Raw genomic sequence first — 9,367 nt, 5'->3', positions numbered from 1 at the left:
AACCTGCGGAAGGATCATTATTGTTTTAATGCATCTAACCGTTAATAAATTAAATTTGTTTTCTCTTTTAGGAATTCAATATTAAATAAATTATGTAACTAATAAATATAAATATTTATTCAATCATATGAGATACAATTATGCAACATATAATAATTTAAATTAGCTAAAAACCGTTTGTCATGTATTATTATTATTATTACTGTATTAAGAGTGTTTTATGTGTTTTGGATAAAATAAAAAACTGCGTGTATATGTACCATAATATACATGCGTTGCAAAATGTATTGTGCATATTCCAGTGCGCATACATTGGTTCGCAACACCTAAAGAAAAACAATGTTGTACCTGTTGCAGGTTAACGCTACATATGTTGATCATAATAAATAAATTTAGCTAAACTATACTGTCATATATCTTATTATATCGATTATGTAAGAACTAAGACATTTCGCAACATGTATTAGGTATAAAAAAAAAATTTTATGAGGAATTGGATATATGCCAGTAAAAATGGTGTATTTTTAATTTCTTTCAATGAAAAATATTCTTGACGTAATGAAATAAAAAAAAATTGTATCACTCTAAGCGGTGATTCACTCGGCTCATTTGGGTCGATGAAGAACGCAGCAACTGTGCGTCATCGTCGTGAACTGCGCAGGGACACATGAACATCGACATTTTGACGCATATCGCAGTCCATGCTGTTATGTACTTTGAATTTAATTTTTAGTGCTGCTTGGACTACATAGTTGAGGGTTGTAAGACTATGCTAAAATAATTGCTTTAAAAATTCGGAATTTTTAAGCACATTGTATATTATGGTAAATAAGTGCTGAATCAAAGTTCTCGCTTAAAGATATTCATAATATGAATTAATAAATGAAAATACTAAAACCTTGTGCATGAGAATTTGAAGAATTATATGTTCTTTATTCATTTCAAATAATATTGAGGAATGTCTAGCATAAAATATATTATTTTATAAACTAGAATTGCCTCTTATAACGAATATGGTATAAAGAATAATTTTGTGAATATTATGACCTTCAAGAAAAAAATAGTATATTTAAAAATAGGCAGAGAATTGTCTATAAGTGTAATTAAACAACCTCAACTCATATGGGACTACCCCCTGAATTTAAGCATATTAATTAGGGGAGGAAAAGAAAACTAACAAGGATTTTCTTAGTAGCGGCGAGCGAAAAGAAATCAGTTCAGCACTAAGTCACTTTGTCTATATGGCAAATGTGAGATGCAGTGTATGGAACGTCAATATTCTAGTATGAGAAATTAACGATTTAAGTCCTTCTTAATGAGGCCATTTTACCCATAGAGGGTGCCAGGCCCGTATAAACGTTAATGATTATTAGATGATGTTTTCCAAAGAGTCGTGTTGCTTGATAGTGCAGCACTAAGTGGGTGGTAACCTCCATCTAAAACTAAATATAACCATGAGACCGATAGTAAACAAGTACCGTGAGAAGAAAGTTGAAAAGAACTCTGAATAGAGAGTTAAATAGTTACGTAAACTGCTTAGAGGTTTAAGCCCGATGAACCTGATATCCGTTATGGAAAATTCATCATATGAATTGTAATATTAATCAAATATTAAACGATAGTGTGCATTTTTTCCATATAAGGACATTGTAATCTATTAGCATTGTATGGAATTTATCAAACAATTTTGATAAGAGTTTATTTAAATTAGAGTGCTTGCATTTTACATAAAAATAAATTTCAAAAAATTTGATAAAGTGCTGATAGATTATATGAGTACAGTGCGTTAATTTTCGAATTATATAATGGCATGATTTATCATTGATTTTTATGTTTATTATAAGCACTTGTTGTATTTAACAATGCGAAAGATATCAGGATACCTTCGGGACCCGTCTTGAAACACGGACCAAGGAGTCTAACATATGTGCAAGTTATTGGGATATAAACCTAATAGCGTAATTAACTTGACTATTATTGGATAGTTTTTTAACTATTTATAGTTGATTAACGCAATCCCGGGCGTTCTATATAGTTATGTATAATAATATTTATATTATTTATGCCTCTAACTGGAACGTACCTTGAGCATATATGCTGTGACCCGAAAGATGGTTGAACTATACTTGATCAGGTTGAAGTCACGGAAACCTGATGAAAGACCGAACAGTTCTGACGTGCAAATCGATTGTCAGAATTGAGTATAGGGCGCAAAAGACCAAATCGAACCATCTAGTAGCTGGTTCCTTCCGAACGGTTTCCCTCAGGATAGCTGTGCATTTAACTGTTGCTATAAAATAATCTTATCTGGTAAGGAATGATTAGAGGCCTTAGGGTCGAAACCGATCTTAAACCTATTCTTCAAACTATTAAGGTGGGTAAGACCCTTAACTTTCTTGATATGAAGTTAAAGGTTATGATATAATGTGCCCAGTGGGCACACTTTTGGTAAGCAGAACTGGCGCTGTGGGATGAACCAAACGTAATGTTACGCGTTGCCAAATTAACAACTCATTCAGAAAACCATGAAAGGCGTTGGTTGCTTAAACAGCAGGACGGTGATTCATGGAAGTCGAAATCCGCTAAGGAGTGTGTACAACTCACCTGCCGAAGCAAACTAGCCTTAAAAATGGATGGCGCTTCAAGTTGTATACCTATACATTACCGCTAAAGTAGATATTTATATTACTTGTAATATAAATTTTTGAAACTTTAGTGAGTAGGAAGGTACAATTGGTGTGCTTAGAAGTGTTTGGCGTAAGCCTGCATGAGCCGTCATTGGTACAGATCTTGGTGGTAGTAGCAAATAATCGACATTGAGACCTTGGAGGACTGAAAGTGGAGAAGGGTTTCGTGTGACACAGTGGTTGATCACGAGTTTAGTCGGTCCTAAGTTCAAGAAGCGAAAGCCGAAAATTTTCAAGTAAAAAAAAGTAACTAAAATTTATATTTTGTCATAATTAAAAAACTTGAATAATTTTGAACGAAAGGAAATACGGTCCAAGGATCCGTAACCTGTTGAGTATCCGTTTGTTATTAAATATGGGCCTCGTGCTCATCCTGGCAACAGAACGACCATAAAGAAGCCGTCGAGAGATATCGGAAGAGTTTTCTTTCTGTTTTATAGCCGTACTACCATGGAAGTCTTTCGCAGAGAGATATGGTAGATGGGCTAGAAGAGCATGACATATATACTGTGTGTCGATATTTTCTCCTCGGACCTTGAAAATTTATGGTGGGGACACGCAAACTTCTCAACAGGCCGTACCAATATCCGCAGCTGGTCTCCAAGGTGAAGAGTCTCTAGTCGATAGAATAATGTAGGTAAGGGAAGTCGGCAAATTAGATCCGTAAACTTCGGGATAAGGATTGGCTCTGAAGATTGAGATAGTCGGCTTGATTGGGAAACAATAACATGGTTTATGTGCTCGTTCTGGTAAATAGAGTTTCTATCATTTATGGTAGTTTCTTGTTCCCCGATTAGTTTAGTTACGTAGCCAATTGTGGAACTTTCTTGCTAAATTTTTTAAGAATACTAGTTGGGCAACCAGCTAGTCTTTTAAATTATAACGATTATCAATTAACAATCAATTCAGAACTTGGCACGGACTGGGAATCCGACTGTCTAATTAAAACAAAGCATTGTGATGGCCCTAGCGGTGTTGACACAATGTGATTTCTGCCCAGTGCTCTGGAATGTCAAAGTGAAGAACATTCAAGTAAGCGCGGGTCAACGGCGGGAGTAACTATGACTCTCTTAAGGAGATCAATGGGTCTGCAGCAAGGGGAATAAGGTTCATTTATCAGCAATGGCAAGTGGACTACCGTCCTTCGTTTAGTCAGAATCAAGTCGGACTCATAGGCAACATGTGCCCCACTTAACTTGTGGCCTCCTCGTGGTGTCCTCCGGGTGCTGGACCGATGTAGTTTCGGCAGCAGCGAATATGAGCGGCGAAAGGGGGCCATTGGGTTACCACCCCGATGGTCCTGAAAAAACTGATGGTGCAAACTTAAATAACATGCCTCGGATAGCTGAAAGTTATTCAGTGAATTCTCCACGGCATCCGTAGGAGCCCATCAGGGAAGGAACGTAGATGCTAATCCAGTTGTTGGACATCTATGTGTGGAATGCGGCCGATCTTTTGGAACAAAGACCGGTTTAGGCGTCCACATGTCGCGTCAGCACAAAGACAGGCTTGATGAGCTTCGTACGCGTGTTGACGTGAAAACCCAGGTGGTGTGAGGAAGAATTGGCCATGATGGCGAGGAAGGAACTTGAGCTCATAGCAAATGGCGAGAGGTTCATTAATAAAAAGCTGGCGTTGCATTTTCCAGAACGCAGCGTCGATGCTATTAAAAAGTGTCGACAGAGGATAATTATAAGGCAAAAATCGAGCAGCTAAGAGGGCAAGCGGCTCTTATCCCCGAAATTATGTGAACCACAAACCATTACGCGCCGCCCTAGTATAAGTGGGCTTGAGTCTTCTTCTTCAATGTCAGAGTCGGTTCCAATCACACCATCGATACATTCGGACGACGTCCTCATGCGGATACTGCGGGGCTTCGGCCCTGTGGGATGTAATCGATCGTGGAGAGTCGAGGTTCTGCAATCTATCATTGATGGAGCGCAGACTTCGGGCAAAGAAGCAACTCTCCAGTGTTTGTCTAACTATCTCCTGGAAATTTTTCCGATCGAAACGAAGGTCCGGTTTCGGCGAGAGTCTTTCCTGAGCCTCGCAATAGGAGACAAAATAGAAGGCAGCAGTTCGCTAGGGTTCAGCGTAACTGGACCAAACATAAAGGTCGATGCATTGGATCCTTGCTTGCAGGACCCGACGAGTCGGTAATGCCAAACCAAGAGATTATGGAACCATACTGGAGAGAAGTCATGACACAGCAGAGCCTTTCCTCTTGCAATAGCACCGTGCCCATATGGGACACTTGCTTGAGGGGGTATGGTCACCTATTACGTCTAGGGACCTGCAATTGCATCAAGTGCCATTGACTTCTTCTCCCGGACCGGACGGAATATCTCCAAGAACTGCCAGGAGTATTCCCAGTGGTGTTATGCTTCGCATAATGAACCTTATTCTCTGGTGCGGCAAACTACCCACACTCTTCGAATGGGCTCGAACCGTTTTCATCCCGAAGACGGTAAGAGCATCCCGACCAGAAGACTTCCGTCCGATATCGGTGCCTTCTGTCATAGTTAGACAACTCAATGCCATCTTGGCATCTCGATTGGCCTCATCAGTCGATTGGGATCCGCGTCAGCGGGGTTTCTTCCTACTGACGGTTGCGCCGATAACGCGACAATAGTTGACTTAATCCTGAGGGACCACCATAGACGTCATGCTCGTGTTATATCGCGACACTTGATGTCAGCAAAGCGTTTGACTCTGTGTCTCACGCAGCGGTAATTGACACCCTATCCGCGTATGGTGCACCAACGGGTTTTGTTGACTACGTACGTAGCTTGTACTTGGGAGGTGGCACTAGTCTCAATGGTAAAGGCTGGAGATCAGAGGAATTCGTCCCTGCTAGAGGTGTGAAGCAGGGTACCCTTTGTCTCCACATATGTTCAACTTGGTCATCGACCGGTTGCTCAGGTCTCTACCGGACGAGATTGGTGTCAGTGTCGGAAATGCCAAACAAACGCTGCAGCGTTCGCAGACGATCTGGTGTTGTTTGCTTCTACACCGAAGGGCCTTCAGGCATTATTGCATACCACGGTCTCCTTTTTGGCGTCCGTTGGGCTGACCCTAAAACGCTAATAAGTGTTTATACTGTTAGTGTCAAGGGGCAACCGAAGCAGAAGTGTACTGTGATCGAATCACGGAGCTTCTGTGTAGTTCGCGCACGTGTCCAAGCTTGAAGCGTTCGGAGGAGTGGAGGTATCTCGGCATTCAGTTCACTGCGGACGGGAGGGGCCCGCTACAATCCGACTGAGGACATTGGTCCCAGATTGGATATCATATCGCGGTCCCCCCTGAAGCCACAGCAGAAGTTATTCGCCCTCAGAACTGTCCTCATTCCACAGCTATATCACAAGCTAACCTTGTAGTGTGGCAATAGGCGTTTGAGAAGTGTGACAGACTGGTACGGTCGGTCGTAAGGAAATGGTTAGATCTTCCTATGGATGTGTCAGTAGCATTTCTTCCATGCCCCCCACACAAGTGGGGGTCTCGGTGTTCCCTCAGTTCGAAGGACAGCTCCAATGCTGCGCATACAGAGGCTAACGAACATAAAATGGCCCCACCTCGAAGCAATCCGAGACGGCCAGTTCGTTCCTTAGTGCGGAAAATTCGGAGGGCCCGAGATAGGTGCAAGGCATCGGGAGACGCGGCTCTGGATACACGCCTTTTGATCGATTCGTACTGGGCGGATAGGTTGCACTCCTCTGTTGATGGTAGCGGTCTCCGTGAAGCAGGGCGTTATGCTCCGCAACACGGGTGGGTTGTCGCACACCCACGCGTTTGTTAACTGGAAAAGCTTATTTGAATGGGATCAAACTGCGGATACAATGCCCTACCCACGCGGTCTCGTACCACGAGGGGAAGGACGAATTGAAGAGGCAGTGTGTGCAGGATGTGATTGCTCCCCGAATCACTAAACCACATTCTGCAGAAGTGTATCGTACGCATGGAGGCGGGTGGCTAGACACAACAGTGTAGCTAATTATCTCAAGCGGGGACTTGAGACGAAGAGGCTACTCTGTCATTGCTGAACCAAGTCTGCAGGGAGAGAACAGGATATATAAGCCGGACCTGGTGGGTTTCCGACCAGATCACACTATAGTGATCGACGCTCAGGTTGTGACTGACGGACTTGATCTTGACCAAGCTCATCAGAGTAAGGTTGAGATCTACGACAGACAGGACGTACGAACGGCTCTGGTTCGGGATTATCGGGCACATGAGGACATTAAAATCGTTTCTCTGCTACGCTAAACTGGAGAGGGCATCTGGAGCTATCGGTCGGTAAAACGACTGAGAGCACTGGAGTCCTTAACGCTGGTGATAGCAATATTATCAGTACCAGGGTGGTAGATGGCGGATCTGCGGCTTTAAGACGTTCATGTTCCATACTGGATATCGCCAAGGAGTGGTTAGCACCGAGGTTTACTTTCCTCATTGAAAGTCAACTACACTGGCCAACATCTATTGTGTACAAAGTAAAGGGAAAACAGTCATATGACGTGCCATTCATATATGCATTGTTGTGTGGGCAAATTCATTTTCCTACAAAAAAAAAAGAAAAATAGCCAAATGCCTCGTCATCTAATTAGTGACGCGCATGAATGGATTAACGAGATTCCTACTGTCCTATCTACTATCCTAGCGAAACCACAGCCAAGGGAACGGGCTTGGAATAATTAGCGGGGAAAGAAGACCCTTTTGAGCTTGACTCTAATCTGGCAGTGTAAGGAGACATAAGAGGTGTAGAATAAGTGGAGATATTAAATTTCGGTTTAGTATCGACAATGAAATACCACTACTCTTATTGTTTCCTTACTTACTTGATTAAATGGAACGTGTATCATTTCCTAGCCATTATACGGATATATTTATTATATCTTATGGTATTGGGTTTTGATGCAAGCTTCTTGATCAAAGTATCACGAGTTTGTTATATAATCGCAAACAAATTCATTAATGAGAGAGTGCATTTATGTGTTCTTAAATTAAAAATTTGGTTATAACTCCAATTACTCAGGTATGATCCAATTCAAGGACATTGCCAGGGTAGGGAGTTTGACTGGGCGGTACATCTCTCAAATAATAACGGAGGTGTCCCAAGGCCAGCTCAGTGCGGACAGAAACCACACATAGAGCAAAAGGGCAAATGCTGACTTGATCTCGGTGTTCAGTACACACAGGGACAGCAAAAAGCTCGGCCTATCGATCCTTTGGGTTTAAAGAGTTTTTTACAAGAGGTGTCAGAAAAGTTACCATAGGGATAACTGGCTTGTGGCGGCCAAGCGTTACATAGCGACGTCGCTTTTTTGATCCTTCGATGTCGGCTCTTCCTATCATTGTGAAGTCAAAATTCACCAAAGCGTTGGATTGTTCACCCATGCAAGGGAACGTGAGCTGGGTTTAGACCGTCGTGAGACAGTTAGTTTTACCCTACTAATGACAAAACGTTGTGCGACAGCATTCCTGCGTAGTACGAGAGAACCGCAAGGTACGGACCAATGGCACAATACTTGTTCGAGCGAACAGTGGTATGACGCTACGTCCGTTGGATTATGCCTGAACGCCTCTAAGGTCGTATCCGTGCTGGACTGCAATGATAAATAAGGGGCAATTTGCATTGTATGGCTTCTAAACCATTAAAAGTTTATTATTCATTTAATAGACGACGATGGATGTGATGCCAATGTTACATATAACATAGTAAATTGGGAGGATCTTCGATCACCTGTGCCGCGCTAGTATATATTAAAACATTATTTAATACAATGACAAAGCCTTGAATCAATTGTAACACGACTTTTATAACAGGCAAGGTGTTGTAAGTGGTTGAGCAGCTGCCATACTGCGATCCACTGAAGCTTATCCTTTGCTTGACGATTCGATAAAATATATAGTTTAAGGGCATATATAAAAAAATATTATATATATATATATATATATATAAATATTGCAAAATTGTATGCATAATTATTAATTATGTGTTATACAATTACGCATATAAGAAGAAAATTTATATAATAATATATAAAATATATTATATATATATAAATAAATAATATATCTATGTGTACAAAAGGACGCCATACTTTTGTATTTTAAAATATGCATTATTTTAGTATGCGTTAGTTATATATATTATTTGGTAGCAAAAGGAAACGCCATTATATTAGTGGCGAAAATTAATAATATGCATAGTAAAGTTATATCTCTATGTATACAAATACTTGCATATTTTATATATATGCCATTTATTATTTATTATGCGTTGGTTATATATATTTATTTGGGTAGCAAAGGAACGCCATTATATCGTGGCGGAAATAAGAATTATGCATATATATCTATGTGTACAAAATCATTGCGTATTTATTATATGCAATTATTAAGCGTTGGTTATATATATTTATTTGGTAGCAAAAGGACGCCATTATATAGTGGCGAAAATTAAGAATATGCATAGTTATAATATGTTGTACAAAATCATTATTTTAGTATGCGTTACATATATATTTATTTGGTAGCAAAAGGAAACGCCATATATATAGCTGAGCGAAAATTAATAATTATGCATAGTAAGTATATTCTATATACAACGATCAATACTTGCATATTTTATATATGGCATTTATTTATTATATTATATTTGGTAGCAAAAGGAAACGCCATTA

At 40.4% G+C, this 9,367-nt stretch overlaps 1 pseudogene; it reads left to right on the top strand.

The window, feature by feature from the left end:
- The first annotated feature begins 1,108 nt into the window (after positions 1–1,108).
- Positions 1,109–8,581, top strand: LOC117577492 (large subunit ribosomal RNA; annotated as a pseudogene).
- The last annotated feature ends 786 nt before the right edge of the window (positions 8,582–9,367 follow it).

This window comes from Drosophila albomicans, unplaced genomic scaffold (genome assembly GCF_009650485.2).
Source record: "Drosophila albomicans strain 15112-1751.03 unplaced genomic scaffold, ASM965048v2 utg000302l_pilon, whole genome shotgun sequence".
Taxonomy (NCBI): Eukaryota; Metazoa; Arthropoda; class Insecta; order Diptera; family Drosophilidae; genus Drosophila; species Drosophila albomicans.
The sequence above is the reverse complement of the archived record's forward strand: the minus strand, read 5'-3'. Positions and strand labels throughout refer to the sequence as shown.